Source organism: Budorcas taxicolor, chromosome 2, assembly GCF_023091745.1.
Source record: "Budorcas taxicolor isolate Tak-1 chromosome 2, Takin1.1, whole genome shotgun sequence".
Lineage (NCBI taxonomy): Eukaryota > Metazoa > Chordata > Mammalia > Artiodactyla > Bovidae > Budorcas > Budorcas taxicolor.
This window is the reverse complement of record NC_068911.1, coordinates 50191454-50202564: the sequence shown is the minus strand read 5'-3', so window position 1 is coordinate 50202564 and position 11111 is coordinate 50191454. Positions and strand designations below refer to the sequence as shown.

At 43.1% G+C, this 11111-nt stretch overlaps 1 protein-coding gene across 1 annotated transcript in view; it reads left to right on the top strand.

Annotated features, from left to right (window-relative positions):
- The first annotated feature begins 1022 nt into the window (after positions 1-1022).
- Positions 1023-11111, top strand: part of MFSD6 (major facilitator superfamily domain containing 6) — a 93760-nt gene continuing 83671 nt past the window's right edge. The window contains exon 1 of the mRNA XM_052657857.1: positions 1023-1069. The gene's annotated coding sequence lies outside the window, so the exon portion shown is untranslated. The remainder of the gene's footprint in view (positions 1070-11111) is intronic.

Here is an 11111-nt window from a genome sequence, read left to right as displayed (position 1 = left end):
AGAGCTTCCTATGTGAGAAACATCCATCCATGTTAGTGGTCATTATTATTGCCATTATTGCCAGAACAAGACATAAGCTCCCTGAAAGCTGGATCTGGTACCCCAAAGGCCCATCACAGGTGCCCCAAAAATGCCTGCTGAAGGAATACCCTTTCCAGCCAACTCCACTCTCCCCACCCTCTCTGCGTGTCTAGCCAGAAATACAACTCTAATTACATTTCTGATGCAACACACATGTTATCTCTTCAGCGAGATACTCGGGTAGCACCTTCTCAGTTGGAAAGCCTGCTTCAGTCTCAGCCCTTCCCCAGTGAGGCCTGCCACCTCGGTTATTTGTCTCCTGCGCAGCTCCTCTCTCCCGGGTCACCTGAGGACTGTTGGCCAGGCCACGGTCGGTCTAGAGACGATGAACGAACGCGTTAATACTGTCGGCATTCTGCTTGGCACTTAATAGACGCTCAATAAACGATGGCTATGATTGTTGTTGCTGATCTTTACAATCCCCAACCAGCCGTCCGTCCACTCTCCGCCCCCTCCCCCCGGAGCTAGGCCCGCATCGTTCGCCTTGTGGGGCGTGGGTGCCAGCCGGGGTCGGGGCACCCGGGGATCGACCCTCGCGTCTCCTCCCCGCCCCCGCGGCGCGGTTCCCGGGCAGGGCTGAGGCCGCGGGTCCCCCGGGGCCGCCCCGGCGGGCGGGAGGCCGGGAGGAGCTGCCGCCGACGCAGCCGCCGCCGCCGCAGGAGGCGGAGCGCTGCACCTGGCGGCGGGTCCTCCGCGCTCGGCCCTGAAACGGGTCCAGCCGGTAGCGAGCGGCGGAGGCCGGGCGGGAGACGCAGGCAGGAGCGGAGAGGGAGAGGGGGTCGGGTCGGCCGGTGCGCTCGGCTCGCCGCTCCTGGTCTCCCCACCGGCTCGCACTCCCCCGCCGCAGCCCCGGAGGAGCCGGCTACCCGCCCGAGATGGTGCGCGCCGCCCCGGCAGCCGCCGCCCCGGCGCCCAGAGCCGCCGCCCCGCGCCGGGGGGAGATGGCGCCCCGCGCCCCGCGCAGCTGAGCCGCCGCCGCCCGCCGCAGGTGAGTCGGGGCCCGGAGCGCCCGGGGGCCGAGCCGAGGGCGGGGAGCCCCCCTCCGCCGCGCACACCTGCTGTGCGGAGGGGGGCGGCCGGCGAGGACGGGCCCAGAGCCCGGGCGGCGGGGCGAGGGGTGTCACCGCTCCCAGCCCCGATCGCCCGCTGCTGTCTCCCTGCCCTTGGATTCCCCGGTCGTTTGCCATCTTTTGGGGTGCTAGGGCTGGCTATAGCCGGCACCCCGGCGCGGGCAGCACTTCCGCAAACGTAACTGGAGTCAGGAAAACAAAGGCGCTGCCCAAGGGAGCCCTCGCCCGGCGCCGGCAGCAGCCCGGGTGCGGGGTGAGGTTGGGCCCCGGTGTCCAGGCCCGTCTTGGCCCAGCCCCACTCGCGCCCTTGCCATAAACATCGTCGCAGAAAGGGAGGCGAAAAGCAGCAGCCAGCCAGCGAACAGATACAGAGCCGCTTGGGCGGCCGGAGGAGGAAACTGACAGTCTGCTTCCCCCAGGTGAACACATGCTGGGAAAAAAAAAAACCTCTTTCCCTTGCCTGCTACCATCCCAGAAGAAATACACCACCTCTGTGTTTCTTTACTTCAACTTGGCCTAACGTGTCCCTAGAGCCATTTTGAGGTAAGAGTGGGGGTTTCTAGTCCTTTGGGGGTCCTGTTTATCTTCTACACAGCCCCCTACAAATTTAAGTAGGATGCTGAAAAATCCCAAATGCAACTTTCCCCTTCATTTATCCACCCCCACGTGAACAGCCAGGTGGACTGAATACCCTTAAGGCCAGGACACGGTACATTTCTCCTCTCCCACTCACTCGCAACCAAGAACGTTTCCTTTCATCCGAAAATATTCAATAAATATTTGACAGAGCTACTGGAACAGATAAAACCATACCTGTCAGTAATAGGAAGAACCAGCCTTAGAGAGCTGAGGTTTTAATCCCAACTGGTGTCTAGATTATTTGTATGCCGTCAGACGGGTCACATCTTGAGTCTCCGTTTTCTCACCTGTCAAAGGAGATGGTTGAACAGTATAGTGGACAAGCTTCCTCCTAATTGTTCTAGAAGTGTAGGATTTTGTGGAAATCTAACCTCTTCAAAAATAAATGAATGCAAAAGGTGTGGTGGATGTCCAGTTGGCCAAGGAGGTGATAAAAGCGAGCCCCTGGTGTCTGCAGGGCATTTATTTCCCTAAGACGTGACGACTGGTCTGCTACAGGTGTGTGCATCACTGATGGCCTTGGCAAGTGAAAGGAGAGGCCAGGAGGCAGCTTCATTTGGAAAGGTCATCTTTTGACACTTGAAGCTGCTGGTCATCAGCAGACATGAGAGGTATTTTCAGTGATTTTGTGGTACTCAGATGACTTGTGTTTGTCACAAGTTGTAAGAAAAACTTAGGATTGCTTTAAGGAGGAGGCTTGGAAATTGCTACTGAGCCCAGAGCAAGATACCCTGGGGGACTAGGAGGAGAAAGGATCACATTTCAATAATGCATTACAGCTGCTAGGCATGTTTACAGTAATTTATTTCTAAGACACTTTCTGTGTCTGTACGAACAAAATTAATATAAAAACATGAAGCCAAACCAAAACACAAAGATAAAATAGCAAGGTTTGCAAGTATTTGGTGATATGAGGTATCAGATCACCAGGTCTAGAATATATAGTTTCTGGATTATTAACGGTAATAGGGCACTTGTTGAGCACTTAGAATGTTCAAGGCATCATCTTAAACACTTAAATTCTAAAACTCTGTAAGATAAGTCTTTTCCCATTTTACGGATGATGAAAAGGAAGCTCAAATGGTTAAGGGACTTAGAAAAACCACAAAATCAGTAGGAGGTGGGGTTAGATTTGACCCTGTGTCACTGCCTCCAAAGCCCAGGAAATTTCCACACGGTGTCCCTCGCTATTCAAAACCCAGAAGCCTCACCACCTACGCAGGTGCCTTCCTTTGCTTCTTGCCTTTGAAAATTAATTTCATTTCAATATACATACATTACTACGTTAGCATTTATCTGTGTAAGAATCTACATACTTATAGTGCATATGTATTTATGCATGTACATTCACCCGTTTGTTCTCACCATTTGTATGTTGAAGGCAAGTGTAAAAATGATCATAACCAGATATATTAGTATTAGACCGAGAGGTTTTTTGTTTTACTTCTTTTGCTATTCAGTAAATCTTGATTTAACAATCTCAGTGTAGGGAAAGGAAGTGCACTACATGTAAATGTGTTTGTTAACTGCTTTGGCATATTATCTTAGGAAAAAAATCATGATATGGTAAATGAAAAAAAGAAATTGCAGAAGATATTTATATACAGACCTGCATACAAGCACACATATACCTTGTCTCTTCAGGTGGCTTCCTGAAGGAAGTGGGTTCAGATGATAAAGAGAGGAGGGTACTTTTCCTTTTTACCTTATAAAGTTATTTTGGGCTTACAAAACATTTTTTTTTTTTTTTTTTGCAACAGGCACTTGTTCTTTTATTATATAAACTAAATAGAGAAACAAAAAGAGTGGAATTGATTCACTTAATAACAGAAAATAAGGGGAAAAGTGAATGTGCCTAAACTCTGTAATATTAGAGAAGTGAAACATGGGATTCAGGATATCAAAGAGGAAGGTGGTATTCTGGAATTTGCAGGTAAGGGAGCAAAGGGTGATGAGTCTTGGATGACTAAGTTTTATCTTTTCTAACAATACCTATAGCATATTCTATAGTATGCCCGATTTTCCTCCATAATAATGCTTTGGTACACACACCCCGCTTTCTAAATTTTATTTATTTTTTGGCTGGGCTGGGTCTTTGCTGCTTGCGGTTTTCTCTAGTTGCAGCGAGCGAGGGCTCCTCTCTAGTTGCAGTGCACAGGCTTCTTGCTGCAGCAGCTTCTCTTCATGGGGAGCAGGGGCTTCAGGGTGTGCAGGCCCCAGTGGCAGCTCCCGGGCTCTAAGAGCACAGGCTCAGTAGTTGTGGCGCATGGGCTTAGTTGCTCTGTGGCCTGTGGGATCTTCCTGGACCACGGATCAGACCCATGTCTCCTGCAATGGCAGGTAGATTCTTTACACTGAGCCACCAGGGAAGCCCACACCCAGGTTCTCTGCTAGAGAGGGTGGTAAGAATTTCTTCCTGTTCTTGCTAGTGGTGGCTGTCTTTGGAAGCATAATTGGTCTTTATGTAGAAGGAGGAGTGCGTGCATTGTGTGGTCAGTCGTGTCTGACTCTTTGCAACCCAGTGGACTATAGCCGGCCAGGCTCCTCTGTCCATGGGATTTCCCTGGCAGGCATACTAGAGTGGGTTGCCATTTTCTCCTCCAGGGGATCTTCCCAACCCAGGGATCAAACTTGTGTCTCCTGCCTTGGCAAGCAAATTCTTTACCACTGAGCCACCTGGGAAGCCCAGTAGTTAGGAGTAGGAGATATAAATTTACCTGCTGTGTCATTTCTATGAGATGACTTCAGGTGTAACTATTTTTAGTAACATAATTTCATGAGCGGGAAGCTATTATCAAGTTAATCTAGTCTGATGCATATATATATATATATATATATATATCCATACACATGTAGTTTAGAAACATACATATGTATATATGTACATAATCTTGTCTGATGTGTATATATACAATCCCACAATTTGACTTAGTTTTATATAATACTAATAAAAAGCACTGCTTAGAATTCTTAAAAATTAATACATTTCCCTGCTGGGACTTAGAAATCCAGAATAAAATACATTCACATTTTTCAGAATCAGGAAAACACGTTCTTCCTTGTGTTTTGTACATGAAGGAAAGGTGAATAAGATTGGTTCATTGTAAATGCAATAGGCAATTCTGAGAAAAGGGTAACTGTAAAATTATTTTGCATAAGAGATATTCTGACAATTTTAGGTGACATCCAACATTTCATGTAGGGTTCTAATTCTGTTTTGGGCTGAGGGAAGTCTCAGTCTTTTGATTTAGGAAACTTTGTTACTCAGTAGGTCCTCTTTAAACCCACAAATCAAGTGCAAAATCCTACCCGAAGGCAAAGCCAGTTTGGGTAAAACCTTTTCCTCAGAGCAAAAGGAATGTGTTATTTTCCAGGACACAGCATTTTGGATTCTTGGGAAATGCAGACGTATACATCTGCTGTGAATTCTGCATGGGGCAAAGAAAACATTCTAATGTCTCCATCCAGAACATTCCACTTGGATATGATTCTTCCACAGTTAATTACCCAACATTAGCTGTCTGTGGCCATTATTATATCTTACTGGCATTTTGGAGGGTGAGAAGGCCAGTGTCAGCTTGATTTATTGTCCTAAATCCTGAATGACATGTTATCCAGTACTTAGCCCTATTGTTGGGTTTCAGTAACATTTGCTTTGTAGCTGTTTTTCCTTCTTCCTTCTTTGTATTTATAAGATACTTATTTGCTACTTTGTATAATGGCATCATTTAAGTTAGTTGGCTGGGTGACTTTTGGAAACTATGAGAGTCATTTGCTAAGATAATGATTTATGGGCGTTCCGCCCAAATAGAAAACTAAACCAAACCAAAACAAATAAAAAATGTGGAACACCTAAGCTGTGAACCTGTATATTAATATGCATCTGTACTATAGCTATTGCAACTCTGGTTGCTCCTCTGTGGCTTTAAATAGCATACGCGAACAGATACACATATATACCCGTATCTCAGCACCAACAAGAAATATCCCAAATGTTGTGTATTAAAAGTAGCTTTCATGACTTCGCTGGAGGTCCAGTGGTTATGACTCTGTGCTTCTGCTGTAGTGGGTGCAGGTTCTGTTCCTGGTTGGGGAACTAGGATGCCACATGCCTTGAGGCCTGGCCAGAAAAAAGAAAAAAGTGAAAGTAGTTTTCATCTGCCTTTATCCCTTTGTCAATTACGTTGAAGAGATGTTAAGGTTTGGAAATGTGAATGACTGGCCTGTATTACCATGAAACCTGGTGGTCTTGCTGAATATTAAGAATAGGAAAGGATGGGGGCAAAGATGGGAAGAATACTAGGCTCTTAGAAAAACCATATTCCAGAGATATAAAAGAAGATTGAGGAAAGAGGGCTGAGACATCTTTTCTGACATTTGTCCTGGCCTGTGTTTGAGTAGGGGAGCCAGATTCAGAGAATGTGCAGAAAACAGGGAAGTCCAAGTCTTAATGACTCTTTTCTTAACTCTGAATGAGGAAACGTTTTGATCTGAGACCAAGAGTGGAACTTGGGGGAGAGAAAGAGATGGGACGCCGTGAATCAGTGGTGGCCGAGAGAGCTCTGGTGTGGCTTTGTGGGGGATAAAAGGAGAACTGGAAAGAGGAGCTGGTGTCGTCTCAACAAGTCTGATTTATGGATGAATTGTGTCCAGTGGAAGTGAGCAAGAAGCCTAGGCTGGCATCCTAGCCCCGAGTGGTTCTGTAGAGTGGGGCAGGTGCTCCTACCCCACTTCCCACGTGGCCACCATGGGGTGAAGATTGGAGACGGGGCCAGCAGAGCCCAGGACTCCCAGAGGAGGAGGAGTGGGTCCCTATGAGCCACATGCTCAATTCTTATAATTGCTCTGGGCATTTTTAGGGACGAGGTTAAGGTAGAATACCCTTGGCCCAAGGTAACCAAGGCCTTTCTCAGCAGAGCCAAGCCCAAAGCCCCCACACGAAACACTTAAAGCAGAACCATACAAAGTGACACACTCACTCTCTATGACTTTTACAGAAATGCACTGATCCAATCCAGCATAGCCCAGCTTCTGTAGCTATTGTGGAGTGCCTTCTTCTGTTTGAAAATGATTTCTGGGAAATTGTGTTTAATGAACGGATAGAACCCAAACTCACCTTTATGAGAGAGTTTGAATAAAAGAGTTTCAAAAGTGTAAAAATGATATCCATTTACCTTTTAATTCCTATTAATGAGGTTCCCCTATTTTGAAGATGTTTTACCTTTTAAGAGCGTCTCTGAGCTCTTGTAACTGGCCCTTTCGGTTGTTCCTGCAGGATCCTGCACAATGATAGGCAGACTTCAATTGAGCAAGTCCCAGTGACCTTTCCAGGACTGCAGGATCAAAGGTGTCCCAGTTATCATTCAGATGCTTTGTATTTCAAATGATTCCTTTTAAATATGTATTTTCAAAGTGATACTTCTTGGGAAAAAAAATCCAGTAAACTAAAAGAAAAAAATTAAAGTAACTCCTAATTTTACTTCTTAGAGATTACCCTTAGTAACATTTTGATATTATTTTCAAATCTTTTTCTAAAGTATATTTTGTATAAAGGACAAAATTTACAAATGTAAACTCTTACATACAGGTTTGTGTCTTGCTTTTTCTCTACTTAATGGTTTTTTTTTTTTTCATGAACATTTATCCATATTCTGTTAATTTTGAGTTCTGTTAAGTTCAGTTTTCCATCCTGTGGGTATAAGGTTCTTTTTTTCTCTTATGTTCAGATACATAATTCAGCTGCTTCTGTTGCTGATCACTGACTTTGTCTCAGTTCTCATCATTATGATAAACATCCATACACTTAAATCCTTGCCTTCTAGAAAGACTTTTCTTCTACTCTCAGTTATTGAGAGTGCCTATTAATATTTATCTTTACCAGCATTGAGTATTTTCATTTTCAAAAGTATTAGTATGGTATGTTTATTGAAGTGTCTTATTTAATGGCTAGGTAATAAATCCTTTTCTGAAAGAAACTGATAGCACTTGGTAGCTCTGAATTCAACAGAGTCCTAACAGCTTAAAAAGCAAGACAAATTAGATTACATATGCTGGGATGTGCTTAGTATATAAAACTTTGTTTTAAACTGCAGTGTAGTTAGGGGGTATAAGGAAAAGTCATTGGTGATAGCTACATGTCTATGGAAGAATGTATTTTAAACTGTGAGATCTATATTTTGATCTAGATTGTAAACTCATAAAAGACATGTTTGAGAAAGAAGCAATCATAAATTTTTGTTTAGAATGCATGTCTTATATATATATTATACACTCTTTAAGCCTCTTAACTTTCTCAGTGACTAATAATGCCAGAATAGCCAAGTAAGTCTTTTATTGAATAAGCCAGTCGTTTATTGAATAAGCATTTATCAAGCACCCATTATAAATATAGCATTATTTTACACAACTAACACATGTGCTAATGTTCTAACCCAGTGTTATACAACTAATACTTGGAGTTGTCTTTTTATCTCTCAGTATAATTCTTATTTTTCCACAGTCTAATTTTCTTGTGTTTCTAGTATTTAGTATTTCCTGTATTTCTAGATTTTAGACTCATAGTCCTATAATAATTGTATTTGTTCAAGTCAGTCCTTTTCTGAACAAATTTGAAAAAAACAATGAATGTGTGTCTGTGTATATAAAACAAGCATTCACATAGGTTTAAAAATAAAAAACCTTTTAAAAATCAAAAAGCATTTTAATAGAATTGTAATTCCTTTTATAATCATATATATTCTGTATAGATTGCTTCTGAAGTATGAAGTGGTACTTTACAGAGAAGAATCTAAAACTTTAAATAACTCAACTTTCATTATCAACCTTTTAAAAATTATTTGTTTTATTCTTTGAAAAGATAGGAAAAGAGGAAGAAAAGGTAAGATTTTTCTGTGTTAACTTCTTGGCAAAGAAACAAAGGTTGTGTTTATAATCATTAAAATGGTAAATAATTATATAATCAAGACAATTTTCAAATGATAAGGGTTGACTTGCTGTGGCTCCCACTGTAACTGGGTTTGTGCTCATGTTGACCAGGTTTCATGCTTTCCTTTTTCTCCCCTCTTCTAACGCAGTACCTGTTCTGTTACTTGAAGGTCTTTGCAGACACCATGGTTCTCAGGCTCCCACTTGACGCTAATTGCCCTTGTGGGGGCCCCTGTCTGAGAAACTGCATAATGTCAGAAAGCTAATCGGAACTGCATAAACATTTATTAGAGAAGAAGATAATATGATGGTAGCATCAGCATACATTTGAAAACGAGTGGGACATGTATGTACAACGCATTTATTCAGTGGTTTCAAAGACCGCTGGCAGGAACTCCACATTTTTATAGGTTAGAACTGTTGTCCTGGAGGAAGCAAGTGGCTGGTGGCGCCATGCCCACTTCTGTGGCTCCTGGATGGAGGAAAGTGGATGGGGAACCTCTGAGTGGGCTTGTCTGTCATGACCTGTTGCTTATATTACAGGTTGAAAAGTATTGAGAAAGAATTTCCCCTAATTTAAAAGTTATACACATTGTAACTTTTAGCACTCTTGGTTCAGTCATCTGAGTACCACCATTATTTGTAATATTATTTCAGTGGGGAAAAGGTTTCTAAGCTTCAGCTATGGAAGTTCAATGAATATTGGAAACCCAGCCTATTCAGGAGCTTGGTTATTCTAAACAGTTTCATTGATGCAACTGGCTATTGATCTTAGTTTAGGGAGAGATGACTGTGCACTGATTCTAATTTTTACAAACCTCTGTGACCCCCTTAAATCCTTATATTGTTTTTCTTCTTGACAAATAAATACAGAGTGTCACTAACAGCATGTCTAGTAAATTTCACTTCCAATTTTGAACACTTATTGGATTTTTTTGGTTTGGATAAATTCACAAGATATACAAAATTTTTTTTAACATTTTTTTTCCATGCTATACTACCAACCGTTGCTTGTACCTCACACTGGGCTTGTTTTAAGACAGGAGGTTTATTTGAGAGAGAGAGGGAAATGAGGTTCTGGGCCTTGCTTCAAATTTATTCTGTAACCTCTTGACACAATATTTAACCAAAAGCCTTAAAGAAATGAATAGAAATCTGCTTCTATGATGGCTGATAAGGTCTGAGAATCTAAATTACAGTTTTTAAAATTGATATTTAAGTGTATCTTTCACAGAGTAGAAGTGAAAATCCACTTGGCTTTAATCACTAAAACCTTATTTAGGGTTAAAATCTATTCTGTTTCCCCTCTTCTTGAGATGAAAATAATTTGTTCTTTTCACCATCTTAGCAAGTGAAGGAAAATATGTTAGAGATAATTTCACCTCCTTTCTTTCACATTTGCTATGTTACAAATATAATTAAAATGTTTTTAAGGGGGCTGTATTTTATTTTTTTACTTTACAATATTGTATTGGTTTTGCCATACATCAGCATGAATCTGCCACGGGTATACACATATTCCCCATCCTGAAGCCCCCTCCCACCTCAATCCCTGTACCATCCCTCTGGGTCATCCCAGTGCACCAGCCCCAAGCATCCTGTATCCTGCATCAAACTTGGACTGATGATTTGTTTCACATATGATATTATATATGTTTCAATGCCATTCTCCCAAATCATCCCACCCTCTCCCTCTCCCACAGAGTCCAAAAGACTGTTCTATACATCTGTGTCTCTTTTGCTGTCTCGCATACAGGTTTATTGTTACCATCTTTCCAAATTCCACATATATGTGCTAGTATACTGTATTGGTGTTTTTCTTTCTGGCTTCACTCTGTATAATCGGCTCCAGTTTCATCCATCTCATTAGAACAGATTCAAATGTATTCTTTTTAATGGCTGAGTAATACTCCACTGTGCATATGTACCACAGCTTTCTTATCCATTCATCTGCTGATGGACATCTAGATTGCTTCCATGTCCTGGCTATTATAAACAGTGCTGTGATGAACATTGGGGTACACGTGTCTCTTTCAATTCTGGTTTCCTCGGTATATATGCCCAGCAGTGGGATTGCTGGGTCATGATGTTTTTGAACTGTGGTGTTGGAGAAGACTCTTGAGAGTCCCTTGGACTGCAAGGAGATCCAACCAGTCCATTCTGAAGGAGATCAGCCCTGGGATTTCTTTGGAGGGACTGATGCTGAGGCTGAAACTCCAGTACTTTGGCCACCTCATGCGAAGAGTTGACTCATTGGAAAAGACTCTGATGCTGGGAGGGATTGGGGGCAGGAGGAGAAGGGGACAACCGAGGATGAGATGGCTGGATGGCATCACCGACTCGATGGACGTGAGTCTGAGTGAACCCCGGGAGTTGGTGATGAACAGGGAGGCCTGG